The sequence below is a fragment of the Lytechinus variegatus genome, chromosome 9, assembly GCF_018143015.1.
Source record: "Lytechinus variegatus isolate NC3 chromosome 9, Lvar_3.0, whole genome shotgun sequence".
Classification (NCBI taxonomy): Eukaryota; Metazoa; Echinodermata; class Echinoidea; order Temnopleuroida; family Toxopneustidae; genus Lytechinus; species Lytechinus variegatus.
In genome coordinates this window covers 7,240,580-7,255,824 of record NC_054748.1, presented here as the reverse complement: position 1 = coordinate 7,255,824, position 15,245 = coordinate 7,240,580, and positions in this window count along the sequence as shown.

Here is a 15,245-nt window from a genome sequence, read left to right as displayed (position 1 = left end):
TTATGTTGCCGATAGAGAAAAGCCTACTCTTCCGTCTCCATGTGATTTCAAGAAAATAAGTTGTTTTTTACCTAACCGAAGCATCATTTTGCCACAATGAGGGCTCCAAAAGGCAAGATATATATAGTAAAGCTTCGGATAAGGGTGGGGTACCTTCGACAAGCTCTTGCGAAATTATGTTTTAAGGTGCCCGAATGTAATTGCTTGCGACATGCAGAGCAATGACTCCTCTAATTTTTCCAAAAGGTTTCATTAATATAAATGTTGCTTTGATATGTAAAAAACAGCCGTTTGCCCTCATACCCACATATTATATAAACCCTTTTCTATCGCTACGCTCATTGCATGTATTCATGGTGCTAGTTACACCATGGACCTACCAGCTGGTAGGTCCATGGTTACACCAACAAAGGCGAGGCAATACCGTGGAGTCCATTGTCAGATTGTACTCTTGACATGTTTTGAAAGGCAAGCCACTGAGCGAGCGCATTGTAGTTGGTATCACTAGTGTGACGAGTAACGAAGGTTGCTTTTTGGTGTCATTTTATCGCAATATCGGGGAATACATTCAAATGGAGGTATTTCCCCTATATATTGTATATAAGCAAGTTAAGACATTAATACTGTCATGAAGCATATCAATGTTCTCGTTGATATATCCTCTTTCCTGTTAAATGCTGATATTTTGCATTAATTGTTATCAATGACAAAACAGAATAATTTTAATGCACATGCAAATGTTTGCCTAAAAACATGGAAATTTTGGGATAAATTCTTATACTTTTTCAAAAAATATTAACCGGACTGTCTAGAAAACGATTGCAATCGATTTCTACTATCTAAATCATTTTAAAATGCGTATTCTATTTAATATTTTTCCAATTTTTTTGTGCAAAAAATATAAAAATAATTGATTTTCATGAAAAATCCAAGATGACCGACAAAAGTGGGGTCCTCTGGGCCTTCCGTAAATGATATGACCTGGCAGCAACACATTTTCCTGACCACTGATATCATGCCAACATGTTGGGACCATGAAACCTTATGTACCCGATCAGTTGAATAAAATCCCTGAGCCCCCGGACTATCTGTGAGCGAATCGTTAGGGCTTACACCATTTCCGTGAGACCGGTAGGGTATATAGATCGGCTCGGTGTAAAAATGGCAGAGGTAATAATGGTAGAGGTAATAATGGCAGAGGTAAAAATGGCAGAGATAAAAATGGCAGAGGTAATAATGGCAGAGGTAAAATTGGCAGAGGTAATAATGGCAGAGGTAAAAATGGCAGAGGTAATAAAGGCAGAGGTAAAAGTGGCAGAGGTAAAAATGGCAGAGGTAATAATGGCAGAGGTAAAATGGCAGAGGTCATAATGGGAGAGGTAAAAATTACAGCTCTAGGTAAAATATTGCCAGCCTCAAACCCCTATGCAATGAATTGTCAAAAAGCCCCCGCATGTACATAGATTAAATTAGAAGCGCATGTCACGGTTACGCATTTCATCATATCATTATGTTTTTATCGGCCTAACAATGCTATTTACGAATTCGTTGGAGGTGTACCGTGGAGGCTTTTTAAAAAGCAATCAAACGACAAATATTTTTTCATTCAATTCATCAGGAGGAAAATGAAACTACACTATTCTCATTCATCATTTTATAACATTACTTTTTGTCTAGCTGGTTTTTTCATGTCTAAAGTTTTGCCAGGTTTACCGTTACAAAAAGGAGGAAGAGTAGACATAAGAGAGGTGGAGAGACAGAGAGGGTTAGGGGTGGGAAAAGAACATAGCGGGAAAAGCTTAGACCTTGAAATTGTCACGAATGATTGTGGTTGAATATTATGTCCTTATTTGTAATGTCGTCTGTACTATTCTTTTCAAATATTTGAATGACAATAAGCATGCGTTCCCAGGCTTGGCACTGAATATGTAACTGATTATGAAAATCAATAATAATCTTGACTGGTAAACCAATTTGGGGTCGATCGAGGGGGACCGTCTGGTTCAGATTCTTTGCATAAAAGAAGACCCTGAACCTTCATTACCATTGCATCCAATAGACGGCTTGATGGTCATAACCCTTGGAAGCGGAAGTGCTGTTGGGTATTTTGTACACCATGAGCAGCACCCTCTTGGTAATTAGCTTGGTATGATAAAAAAATTGTTTATTATCTGATTGCTCTTATTTTTGTTGTAATTCTTCTTCTGAGTCAAAAGAACTTCACTAAGTTGAAATAATTTTTTAAGTCATTTTCCCCCTTAACCAAATCTCCGTTGATTTTAGAGTGAAAACCTTTTTCTTCTCGGCTTTTTAACAAACCAGCACCCCATATCTCTTTCATTTTTGCTTATGCCATCTTTACCTTTGCCATTTTCAACTCCGCCATTTTTTACACTGTTAGAAAATTTACACTTAAAAATTAAAAAAAATCCAGCAACAGAGTCTGGAGAACACCTGTAATCTTCTGCACTGTGTAATCTTACATGCATGCTTTTGTATAAACTTACAGAAAATTGGTATTTTGTGCATGTTCCCTTACAAATTGATTGTAATAAAACTGTTATCTCCTTTATAAAAAAATATCTGTTCTGTAAAATTGAAGAAAAATTGTGGAAAACCCTCCTGTTATTATAATATTCAAAAAAAAATTCTGTAAAACCTGTTTTTTATTTTTCTTCTGTAGAATCTACTGTTTTTTCTAATAGTGTACCTCGGCCACTTTTACCTCTGCTTTTGTCACGTCTTCCATTTTTACCTCTTGTCATTTATGCCTCTGCTCTTTTTATATCTGCTGTTCTTACCTCTGCCATTTTTTACCTCTGCCACTATTACTTCTGCCATGTTTACCTCTGCCATTATTACCTCTGCCATTTTTTACTTCTGCCATTTTTACCTCAGTATCTGCCATTTTTACCTCTGCCATTTTAACCTCTGCCATTATTACCTCTGCCATTTTTACCTGGCACCATATAGATCCTTGGCCTGGGCACACACTGTATGTACAATATGTAGTAGGTCCACAGGTATTGCTTTAGACCATGGACCTACTACAGACAGGCCTCCTATGCTTTAATGAACGGCATATTTTCTAAATCGTGGGTGGTTAAAATTCTGGCATTCATTACAAAGTTCTATAGGGACACTGAATGAAGCTCATATTTGTGGCGTAATAATGTCAGTGTTTCTGAGGATAGGGGATAGGGTTGGGAGTGATGTATGCAAGTAGGTAAAAAAAATCAACTAACATGTAACTTGGCACAAACAATTATGACTGCGAATGTATCAGCCCGGAGGGGGGGGGGGGGGCAGTCAACTATTGCTGTACACACGCGTGACCAAAAAAATGCCTTTAAAGGGGTGGTTTTTTGTCTCACCTGCGAAGCAAAGTGAGACTATAGGCGCCGCTTTTCCGACGGCGGCGGCGACGGCGGCGGCGGCGGCGTCAACATCAAATCTTAACCTGAGGTTAAGTTTTTGAAATGATGTCATAACTTAGAAAGTATATAGACCTAGTTAATAAAACTTGGCCATAAGGTTAATCAATTATTACTAAACATCCTATTAGAGTTTCATGTCACATGACCAAGGTCAAAGGTCATTTAGGGTCAATGAACTTAGACCATGTTGGAGGATTCAACATCGAAATCTTAACCTGAGGTTAAGTTTTTGAAATGTCATCATAACTTAGAAAATATATGGACCTAGTTCATGAAAATTGGACATAAGGTTAATCAAGTATCACTGAACATCCTGCATGAGTTTTACGTCACAGGACCAAGGTCAAAGGTCATTTAGGGTCAATGAACTTTGGCCGAATTGGGGATATCTGTTGAATTCCCATCATAACTTTAAAAGTTTGTGGATCTGATTCATGACACTTGGACATAATAGTAATCAAGCATCACTGAAAATGTTGTGCAAGTTTCAGGTCTCATGATTAAGGTCAAAGGTCATTTAGGGTCAATGAACTTTGGCCGAATCGGGGGTATCTGTTGAATTACCATCATAACTTTGAAAGTTTATTGGTCTAGTTCATTAAACTTGGACATTAGAGTAATCAAGTATCACTGAACATCCTGTGCGCGTTTCAGGTCACATGACCAAGGTCAAAGGTCAATGAACTTTGGCCGAATTGGGTGTATCTGTTGAATTACCATCATAACTTTGAAAGTTTATGGATCTGATTCATGAAACTTGTACATAAGAGTAATCAAGTATCACTGAACATCCTGTGCAAGTTTCAGGTCACATGATCAAGGTCAAAGGTCATGTAAGGTCAATGAACTTTGGCCATGTTGGGTTCTTTTGTTGAATAACCATCATATCTCTGTAAGTTTATTGGTCTAGTTCATAAAAAGTGGACATAAGAGTAACCATGGATCACTGAACATCTTGTGCGAGTTAGAGTAGTATTCAAAGTCAGCACTGCTGCTATATTGAACCGCGTGATGCAGGTGAGACGGCCAGAGGCATTCCACTTGTTTCCAGTTTTGGACGCGGGACGCGCGTGCACTCGTGAAGGGTATAAAAACACAGATTTGTTTTAAAAAGGGTAGTTTTGAAAGACTGGTCAATGGTCAATTACATGGTCAAAAGTAATTCGAGTATTTTTTTTCAAAGCTTTTTTTCTAAGACTAGTGAAACGTCTTTAGGGTATGTTTTTACCCCCAGGCTTTTGTGCGGCGCTCCCCGGCCGGGGTCATATTCTGCCGACAAGTATTCAGGGGCCAAAATGTGTAAATAAAGCCAGCAAAAAAAAATTGCTTGAGGGGTTATTTTGCACACAGACAAAAAAAAAATCGTTTAGGGGTGTTTGGCAATGATATGGCCACGCTTGTGTACAGCAATATATTTTACTGCCCCCCCCCCCTCCCCCGGGTCTATCGGCAGCTTCGTTGATTACAGCAGTGTTGGGATATTGCATCCCAAGCAAACGTCAACTCAAAGCAGACCGTGAAATTGAAAAAAAAAGAAAGGCAAGAAGTTTTAAGACTGATGATATTCTTATTCCTTTGATTTATCGCTATCAATTGTGTTCGCCTTGCTGACAACGTTATTCATTTTCATCTTCAGAGCAATAGTGTGCCCCTTCTAGTAATGAAATACTAAGGTAATAATGTACTACAGTCTTGAGGGCACTCGGCCTACAATTATAATGTTTTCCCCCACTTTTATAACGAAATTAATTCTCATGTACATAAACTGTAGGTAATTCGATACTCAAGATTTAGGCTTACAGTACATGCCGTAATTGCATGCAATACTTTTCTTTAAGCGAGACCAACATCATCATCATGCATGATGATTTTGTCTTTAAAGTGACGTAAAGGCTCTGAAAATATATACCTAATGTTTAAAAATTGTTGATACAATTCTACGGATGTTGGTCTCACTTAAAGAAAAGTATGCACAATTTTCATGTATGAAGAAACATGAAATTTACGAATGTACAATTGAAAAAGAAATGTTGCTAATATCGTACTAGTCATTAACTGTTCTGTACAAACATGACAAATCCAAAGTTTACACCAGAATGCTTTTCCACTAGATTATATCTTTATCTTTATGAGTAGAAATTTATAATTCATTTTGGGGGAGTGTTATACGTCGCACGGACCTATTAAACTCGGGAAGGCATTATTCATTCGAGCCAACCAAATCTCATTTTTTTTATATAGCTGATTGAAAGAGTGTATGAATATGATTGTCCATCTAAGTCTAACTTTGATTCTATTTTTTGGTAATTACTGAAGTTCTTTTCCCCAAATTTGGAATTATATCATTTTGAACAGCTGAACGATAAGGGCTATTTTTTGTGTTTCAAGTGATGAATTTGATCCCTCAGGGGAATCCTTTATAAATGCAGATCTATTTTTAAAATAAGCCTGTGGAGGGAAGCGTTTCTGATCAGATATTGATTGTCAGATATATATCCTATCCTCTGGTAGTAAACATTTGTACCCGCAAATTTCATCCTTGTTATTTAATAATTTTTCACATGTGCCATTTTTAACACACATGTCTATGATTGGGATTTTTTCCTCGGCCTGTGATACCTGTAATAGTACAGAAAGCAAGCAAACGCGAAATTTATTATGACATTAACAACAGAACAAGGTGAACTTCGTTCTCAGCCAGCTTTCCGAAACACAAAACATACCTGAGCGATGAATAAATTTAACAATGCAATCATCCATGTGAATGTATATTAACTGTTGTGAACCCAAGGTTAGTCAGGAGTAGTGATACGTTTATTGCGCAATTAATAAAGTCCCCGTAAAATATAACTAGACCCAAAACTATTGTTCTTCCCGTTTAAATAATTCTAAAAGTACCAGTCCTTCTTTGTATTTACGTAAACAAAGAATTTAGGGAAATTAGCAGCGTTGTTTTATTTTGTTTCTTTTCAGAAAACGGTATGAGTTTTGGGGAGTCTGCGATTCCGCCAACTTATATCAAGTTCCGTCTGCTATAGTGTTTATCGTTTCAATGCTCCATATCAAGAAAAATGCGCCCCGCACATATACTCTGTAGCAATCATAATAATAAAAAAATAATGATAATAATCTGATCTCTTACAAATTCCAGTTGCTAAGAAATCATGCAGGGAGCGGGCCTTTGCTCATGCAGGACCTAGCCGTGGAATTCTCTCCCACACAGTTTGAAATTCAGACTTCAGCGACCACCTTCAAGGGCAACCTGAAAACTCACCTGTATACAAGCGTTTTTCGATAGACATTTACTTATTGTTCAGACATGTATTACATGCATATGTAAATAGTTTTTGTTGTTCTGCTCTGAAGCGCCTTGAGCATCTAATCAAGATGGAAAGTGCGCTATATAAATCGTATGTATTATTATTATAATAACAACAATGGAAATAATAATAATACATCACTTAAATACCGCATAATATACAAAAAATTATCTATGCGCTTTACAGTACAGGAAACAATAGGGAAATGCGGGGTCTAAAGTTGTGACACTTTTTGCATTTGGCATGTTAGAATTCATATGACGAATATTATTGTAAAATAAGTACATGTACCCTGCCTTTAAATTTGATTCTTGGGAAATATTTTTCACCTATATATAATGTTCTACCCCCACAGTGAAATTCATTGTGACCTTTGAAAAAACCGATGTCAAATGGCTCAACTTGCCCCATTTGTGGTGCCACCTTGAGGGGTAAGTTGAGCCACAAAAACTATGTACAAAATGCATGAGGGAAGAACCAGCATATCAAATTTTTATTTCAAGTCTTTTCACTTGCTAATTCTCTATAAATACTAACATCCTCTAAAAATAAAAGAACCCATGTTGACTGGTTCAAAGTACCCCAGTCCGAATTTAATGCGATATTTTCACATCCACACATTTCTTATGCATCCATCATGTAAAAGACTGTGACGAGAATGAAGATCCATACCTGGACTAACAATTTGTTCTTTCTTTATTTTAAATCATATTTAAAGACGTGTGTGGGGGAAAGCACTGATCTATTTGACACCCTGTTTTACTTTTTTTGGCTGAAATGTGTATTTTTCCCTCTAAAAAGTACTTTTGTTTCAAGGTCGAAGAAAATGTGGTATGGTAAAGGGTTATGTAATGGGTCATCATGACACCACCACAATGTCTTACTTATTCATTATTGGCCTGGGGGTGGTGGCTCAACTTGCCCCTATGCTGAACTTACCCCCACCTTCCCCTACATATCATGCTAAAAACAAAGAAATAAACCCATGAATTACAACATTACTTAATATATTAACTTACATTAGTTTCCAATAAAATAATTACCGATACTACAATTACGCCTAGTTGTGAATAACGAAAAAAAAGATGGGTTTTCAGTAAAGGCTTGAAATTTGAAATAGTGGATGCCTGTCTGATATTTAGGAGTGATTTGTTCCAAAGGGTTGGTCCGGCTACCGCAAATGATCTAGCAACATAAAAGCATGTATGGGTTTCGGGAATTGGAAGAAGTGCTTGTTTGCTAATTGATTGAAGGTTACGGGATGGGTTAAAAAGCTAGTCATTGATCAAACGTGCCCCTTTCTTAAGCTAGACGTTTGCTTGGCGTATTGTTTTATAACTTTTTTGCGTTTGTCTGTCGTCTACATTCGTCTTTCAATCTGAGGGACGTCATGTTGCATTCCAAGCTCTGGTGTCTTTTTCTCCCCCCCCCCCTCCCCTGCACACCTTACTGCTTATCCACCATCCGATTTTGGAACAAATCGCATTTTGCTTTTTTTCTAAAGATATAAATGACAATTGTTTTTTTATTTGTGGTTCAAATTAAATGTAAGAATTCTATACAATTCTGTATGATTGCAAGTCTGTATTTTGGAGTATAAACTGAATTAGTTTCAAATCGAAGCCATACTATGGCACGCTCATAGGGAAACAATTAAATGTATATTTCACTTGAAAAAAATATGTTTCTCTTCCACTAAACCATTTCACTTTTAATAATTGTATTCCACTTTTAATATTAAAAAAATGTATATTTCACTTATCAAAAAAAATATATTTCACTTTTCCAAAAAAATATATTTCACTTTTCAAAAAAATATATTTCACTTTTCAAAAAAAATATATTTCACTTTTCAAAACATATATTTCACTTTTCAAAAAAAAAAATTTCACTTTTCAAAAAAGTATATTTCACTTTTCCCCAAAAAAAATTTCACTTTTGGAAAAATTCATTTCACTTTTCACTTTTTTTTCGACGAAGAACATTTCACTTGTTACATTTTAATTTTGAGAGAAAACAAATCCTTTCACTTTTTATCTACAAATCTATATATCTGTCTCTTTATCTATTTATCTATCTATCTATCTATACCTATCTATCTATATCTATCTATCTATTAATCAGGGGCCGCGGAAAGGTTTTCAAAGTGGGGGGGGGGAACATGCAAAAAATCACAATCATATGGTCATTTTTACGTTTTTTTGTACACGGTTTCGGAAAAAAGTGGGGGGGGGGCTGAAGCCCCCCTCCCCCAGTTTTCGCGCCCCCTGTTAATATCTATCTATCTTCTATTAATCTATCCACCTATCATTTATCTCTCCAGCCATCTATTTATCTATCTTTGTTTGGCAGCTGTGTATAATCAGCGATAAATTCAAACTTTACGATTTGTGTTTATGGGCCCACCTCGTGGTGCATTGTCCTCGTCCCACCAACAATGGTGTGCGCCGCCTACAGGCCGAGAAAAAAGAGGAACGTATTTTTTTGCAATTGAGTGAAATGAATTTGCAACATGAGTGAAATGTTTTTCGTAGCGAGAGGAATGGATATTTACGTGAAGAACGAAATTTACTTATGGTCTAATACTGCAGCAGTATGTGTTATCCAACAAAAGTGAAAGGATTTGTTTGATCTCAGATTTAAAATGTAACAAGTGAAATAAGATTTTAATTCGTCGTGCGGACGAATTAATTGGTCTGTCGTAGATACAAAGATAAACATACATAATTATTTATACAAATGAGTGGATATAAGTATGAAAAATAAATAGACAAACAGACATACATATTCAAACAGATACATATAACAAAGATAGATAAATGTATGGCTGGAGAGATAAATGATAGGTGGATAGATTAATAGAAGATAGATGTATTAACAGGGGGCGCGAAAACTGGGGGAGGGGGGCTTCAGCCCCCCCACTTTTTTCCGAAACCGTGTACAAAAAACGTAAAAATGACCATATGATTGTGATTTTTTGCATGTCCCCCCCCCCCCACTTTGAAAACCTTTCCGTGGCCCCTGATTAATAGATTGATAGATAGATAAATACATGTAGATAGATATAGATAGATATAGATAGATAGAGATAGATAGATAGATAAAGAGACAGATATAAAGATTTGTAGATAAAAAGTGAAAGGTTTTGTTTTCTCTCAAAATTAAAATGTAACAAGAGAAATGATTCTTCGTCGAAAAAAATATATATATTTTTTGAAAAGTGAAATGAATTTTTTTCAAAAGTGAAACATATTTTTTGGAAAAGTGAAATACATTTTTTTGAAAAGTGAAATATATTTTTTTTTGAAAAGTGAAATATATTTTTTTGAAAAGTGAAATATATTTTTTGAAAAGTGAATTATCCTTTTTTCGAAAAGTGAAATATATTTTTTTGAAAAGTGAAATATATTTTTTTGAAAAGTGAATTATATTATTTTGAAAAGTGAAATATATTTTTTGAAAAGTGAAATATATTTTTTTGGAAAAGTGAAATATATTTTTTTGGAAAAGTGAAATATATTTTTTTTGATAAGTGAAATATATATTTTTTTAATATTAAAAGTGGAATACAATTATTAAAAGTGAAATGGTTTAGTGGAAGAGAAACATATTTTTTTCAAGTGAAATATATATTTAATTGTTTTCCTATGAGCGTGCCATAAGTCGTAATGACAGCTTAGCAATTGTACGATTGGTATGGCACGCTCATAGGGAAACAATTAAATATATATTTCACTTGAAAAAAATATGTTTCTCTTCCACTAAACCATTTCACTTTTAAAAATTGTATTCCACTTTTAATATTAAAAAAAATATATTTCACTTTTCAAAAAAAGATATATTTCACTTTTAAAAAAAATATATTTCACTTTTAAAAAAAGTATATTTCACTCTTCAAAAAATATATTTCACTTTTAAAAAAATATATTTCACTTTTCAAAAAAAATATATTTTACTTATCAAAAAAAATATATTTCACTTTTAAAAAAAATATTTTTCACTTTTCAAAAAATATATTTCACTTTTCAAAAAAATATATTTCACTTTTCCAAAAAATATATTTCACTTTTCAAAAATATATATTTCACTTTTCAAAAAAAGTATATTTCACTTTTCAAAAAATATATTTCACTTTTCAAAAAAAATATATTTCACTTTTCAAAAAATATATTTCACTTTTCAAAAAATAAAAAAAAAATTCGACGAAGAGTCATTTCACTTGTTATATTTTAACTTTGAGAGAAAACAAATCCTTTCACTTTTTATCTACAAATCTATATATCTGTCTCTTTATCTATCTATCTCTATCTATCTATCTATCTATATCTATCTACATGTATCTATCTATCTATATCTATCTACATGTATCTATCTATCTATTAATCAAGGGCTGCGGAACGGTTTTCAAAGTGGGGGGGGGGGGCATGCAAAAAATCACAATCATATGGTCATTTTTACGTTTTTGTACACGGTTTCGGAAAAAAAGTGGGAAGGGGGAGGGCTGAAGCCCCCCTCCCCCAGTTTTCGCGCCCCCTGTTAATATATCTATCTATCTTCTATTAATCTATCCACCTATCATTTATCTCTCCAGCCATCTATCTATTCATCTATCTTTCTTATATGTATCTGTTTGAATATGTATGTCTGTTTGTCTATTTATCTTTCATACTTATATCCACTCATTTGTTTAAATAATTATGTATGTTTATCTCTGTATCTACGACAGACCATCTAATTCGTCCGCACGACGAATTAAAATCTAATTTCACTTGCTACATTTTAAATCTGAGATAAAACAAATCCTTTCACTTTCGTTGGATAACACATACGGCTGCAGTATTAGACCGTAAGTAAATGTCGTTCTTCACGTAAATATCCATTCCTCTCGCTACGAAAAACATTTCACTCATGTTGCAAATTCATTTCACTCAATTGCAAAAATACGTTCCTCTTTTTTCTCGGCCTGTAGGCGGCGCACACCATTGTTGGTGGGACGAGGACAATGCACCACGAGGTGGGCCCATAAACACAAATCGTAAAGTTTGAATTTATCGCTGATTATACACAATAGCCAGGGCAATCAGCTGTTGCATTCGGCCCTACGATCAATCACTAACCTTAGCACGGTCTGGCTATACGTTTTGCAGGCATGAGGCATGAATACTTTATACATACACTATCTACGGGGCTGAATGGTCAAGGTTTAAGTGTTGAAATTTCCCTTTTCTCCATTCTGTCTGTCTTTTCCTTCATTGACATACGATGGTCATAATGATTGATGAAATGAAGCTTACGAAAAGCTACATTTCACTGGTCAACTCTCTTGTATCTGCACTGCAAAACCAAATTCTCTCCATTTTGTCCGAGACATGATAAGGGGGGGGGGGCACCATCTTTAGAACAGACATAAAAAGTGAGTATTCGGGACTGAAGTTTGATGATGACGTCATCGCTCAGCCCGAAAAGGTTGGTGTTAGCCATAGAGATACTTATAACGCGTAATTAGTATACATCTCTGTGGTGTATTACCCAACTTCAGTCCCGTATACTCACTTTTTATGTCTGTTCTAAGGATGGTGACCCCCCCCCCCCCCCCCCCCCCATTCATGTCTCATACAAAATGGAGAGAATTTGGTTTTGCAGTGCAGGTACAAGCGAGATGACCAGTGAAATGTAGCTTTTTGTAAGCTTCATTTCATCAATCATTATGACCATCGTATGTCGATGAAGTAAATGACAGACGGAAGGGAGAAAAGGGAAATTTCAACACTTATACCATGACCATTCAGCTCCGTAGATAGTGTATGTATAAAGTATTCATGCCTCATGCCTACAAAACGCATAGCCAGACAGTGCTAAGGTTAGTGATTGATCGTAGGGCCGAATGCAACAGCTGATTGCCCTGGCTATTGTGTATAATCAGCGATAAATTCAAACTTTACGATTTGTGTTTATGGGCCCACCTCGTGGTGCATTGTCCTCGTCCCACCAACAATGGTGTGCGCCGCCTACAGGCCGAGAAAAAAGAGGAACGTATTTTTTGCAATTGAGTGAAATGAATTTGCAACATGAGTGAAATGTTTTTCGTAGCGAGAGGAATGGATATTTACGTGAAGAACGAAATTTACTTACGGTCTAATACTGCAGCCGTATGTGTTATCCAACAAAAGTGAAAGGATTTGTTTTATCTCAGATTTAAAATGTAACAAGTGAAATTAGATTTTAATTCGTCGTGCGGACGAATTAGATGGTCTGTCGTAGATACAGAGATAAACATACATAATTATTTAAACAAATGAGTGGATATAAGTATGAAAGATAAATAGACAAACAGACATACATATTCAATCAGAAACATATAAGAAAGATAGATGAATAGATAGATGGCTGGAGAGATAAATGATAGGTGGATAGATTAATAGAAGATAGATAGATATATTAACAGGGGCGCGAAAACTGGGGGAGGGGGGCTTCAGCCCTCCCCCTTCCCACTTTTTTCCGAAACCGTGTACAAAAACGTAAAAATGACCATATCATTGTGATTTTTTGTATGCCCCCCCCCCACTTTGAAAACCGTTCCGCAGCCCTTGATTAATAGATAGATAGATACATGTAGATAGATATAGATAGATAGATACATGTAGATAGATATAGATAGATAGATAGATAGAGATAGATAGATAAATAGACAGATATATAGATTTGTAGATAAAAAGTGAAAGGATTTGTTTTCTCTCAAAATTAAAATATAACAAGTGAAATGACTCTTCGTCGAAAATTTTCTTTTTTTTGAAAAGTGAAATGATTTCTTTTTCAAAAGTGAAACATCTTTTTTTGGAAAGTGAAATATATTTTTTGAAAAGTGAAATATATTTCTTTTTGAAAAGTGAAATATACTTTTTTTGAAAAGTGAAATATATTTTTTTGAAAAGTGAAATACATTTTTTTTAAAAGCGAAATATATTTTTTTGAAAAGTAAAATATATTTTTGGAAAAGTGAAAATATTTTTTTTAAAAGTGAAATATATTTTTTTTGATAAGTGAAATATATTTTTTTTGTAAAGTGAAATATATTTTTTGAAAAGTAAAATATATTTTTTTGAAAAGTGAAATATACTTTTTTTGAAAAGTGAAATATATTTTTTGGAAAAGTGAAATATATTTTTTTCGATAAGTGAAATATATTTTTTTTGAAAAGTGAAATATATTTTTTGAAAAGTGAAATATATTTTTTTGAAAAGTGAAATATACTTTTTTTAAAAGTGAAATATATTTTTTTGAAAAGTGAAATATATCTTTTTTTGAAAAGTGAAATATATTTTTTTTAATATTAAAAGTGGAATACAATTTTTAAAAGTGAAATGGTTTAGTGGAAGAGAAACATATTTTTTTCAAGTGAAATATATATTTAATTGTTTCCCTATGAGTGTGCCATAATTGTGCTATCATTATTTTAGACATGCTAGAGTGGGCTAGTGTATTTACGGAATCGATAGAGAGTTTACAGTATCCTTTATTGAATATATCGACATAAAACTAAAACATCCTACCCATAAAGACTATACAAGTCATGAAAAAAAGATTAAGAAGGTCTGGGTATATCGATATATCCTTTTTTGTATTATCTAATTAAAGTCAGTTATTAGTAGGAGGCGCGATAGCTCAGTCGGTAGAGCGGGGGATTCGTATTCCGGTGACCCGGGTTCGATTCCCACTTGGTGCGCTAGTGCCCTTTGGTAAGGCATTAATCCTCAATACCAGGTCCTTCGGAGGGGACCTTAAGCCGTCGGTCCTCTGGTTGCTTGCTTACAAGCATTCATGCTTTCTTAGCAATCAGGTAAAAAAATCACCAATCACCATAATACAGTTACGTAATTGTTCATGACCAGTCTTGATATTTTTTTTTGGGGGGGGCGGATCTTCTGCTATTTACAAATGACTTATGTTTACCTCTACTGTTTCTAAGACGAAAAACATAATCTAACGCGATATCTACTAATTACATCATTTAAATACTTACACAGAAAAAGAAGAAGCACCAAGACCAGTACAACAATCATCAACTCCAGCACGAGAAGCAGCAGGACCATTAACAGGATCGGTATCCAAGGCAGCACGACCCGGATTAAGAGAACCAGGTCCAGAATCTGGAACAGAGCGATCAACACTAGGGCCTACCACACCAGGACCACCAGGAGCAGAAAGGCTAGAGGGGTCATTACCAGAAGGAACATGGCAAGCGCAAGAACAAACAAGTACACCGGGAGATGCAGGATCAGGACAAGTACCAACAGGACCGGCAACAGAACATGCAAGAAAGGGGTCAGAAGGGTACGTACAAAATGTTTGTTTGAACACAAAAGACCCTTAGTGCATGGAGCTATTCTTAATGCTAATGTCCCAATTGTGAATCAGACACCTAACATTTTTCTAAGGTGGACTTGACCTTTTTAATGTACTCGATTTGTGTTGCAGGATCTGCGGCATG